We start from the raw sequence: 1,295 nt of genomic DNA on the forward strand, positions 1-1,295 counted from the left end.
TGTGCACACCCAGTCACCTAGGCACACGGAAGCCAGCCAGCAAAACAGAGATAAATTGAATGGATCCAAGGCAGGATTCAAAACCACCTTCTAGGCTGCGGGGTTTAATGTTTCCAAGGGTCTTTCTAGGGAGAGTGCTGCGTGTACACAGGGACGGTTGGACAAAGGCAAACTTCGTGTGTGTACGCGTGGGCGTGAGGGTGTGGGTATGCGTGAGAATGGTGGTGTGTAAGTGTGGTTTTGTGTATGTGTATACGTACGTGTGGGTATGGGGGTGTGTAGGTGTAGGTGTGGGGGCTGTGTGTATGCGTAGGCATGGGTCTGTGCATGTGTACGTGTGTGTGTATGGGTAGGTGTGGGGGTGTGTACGTGAATGTGTGCGAGTGTCCATCGAGTCCTAAATACATCCATCCAAATCTCAGAGCATCTGCTGGCGAGCAAGTAGCGCCGGTTCCCGGGCGGCTCCATGGCGGAGCTGGGCTGCGCGGTCCGGCTCTCCAAGAGGCGGCGGCTTTTCCCCGAGACACAAAGGTTGGAGCACCGCTACCCCCCCCCCGGGCATCTGCAGAGGGGCTCGCTGGCGTGCTCGGCCGGCGGGTCTCTAACAGCAGCCGCCCGGGAACAGGTCCCTCCGCCCTGCCGGGGCGGGCGGCGGCTTTCTTAGCGCCCGCCGCCCTCCGCTTTCCAGCATCCGCCGCCCTGAAACCAGCCAATTTGGAGCCAGGCTTTAGCTCCATCTATTTATAGGCTGGAAGCCATATTTCTGCTGTGTGATGCTAAATGACAAATGCACTTCCGGCTGATTTGGTATGCGTGCTACATCTGGGCAGAGCTGCTCGCCCGACACGGCCGCGTCTCCACAGGCAGGGGCGCCGAGCCTGCCTCCACACGGCCCCTCGGCGTGGGCCGCCTTTGCTGGCAACGGGCCTGAAACAGGGGACTGGGTTTTTAAAGCCATCTAAAGGCATTAGGGAAACGTTGGGAGATACATTGTAGTTGAGACACACACTTTAAGGCACCTAAAGGCAAAGGCATTAGGGAAACGTTGGGACACACACACACACACACACACACGGTCTATATTAATCCGTATTTATGCAAACGTACACAGAGAGATACGCACAATATAAGAAGTGTCTTAACCAGCACATAAAGCCACGACACCTTCCTCCAGGCAAAGGGAATGGACATTTTAATAGTCTCTGTCCCTTGCAAACTTGCTTTGGGTCTACGCGAGAGGGTAGGAAGGAATAGCAGGAGTCCTGCAAGGCCGGCCCCAGCACTTCAGATTTCAT

This window comes from Gavialis gangeticus, unplaced genomic scaffold (genome assembly GCF_001723915.1).
Source record: "Gavialis gangeticus isolate Ggan-Ray unplaced genomic scaffold, GavGan_comp1, whole genome shotgun sequence".
Classification (NCBI taxonomy): Eukaryota; Metazoa; Chordata; order Crocodylia; family Gavialidae; genus Gavialis; species Gavialis gangeticus.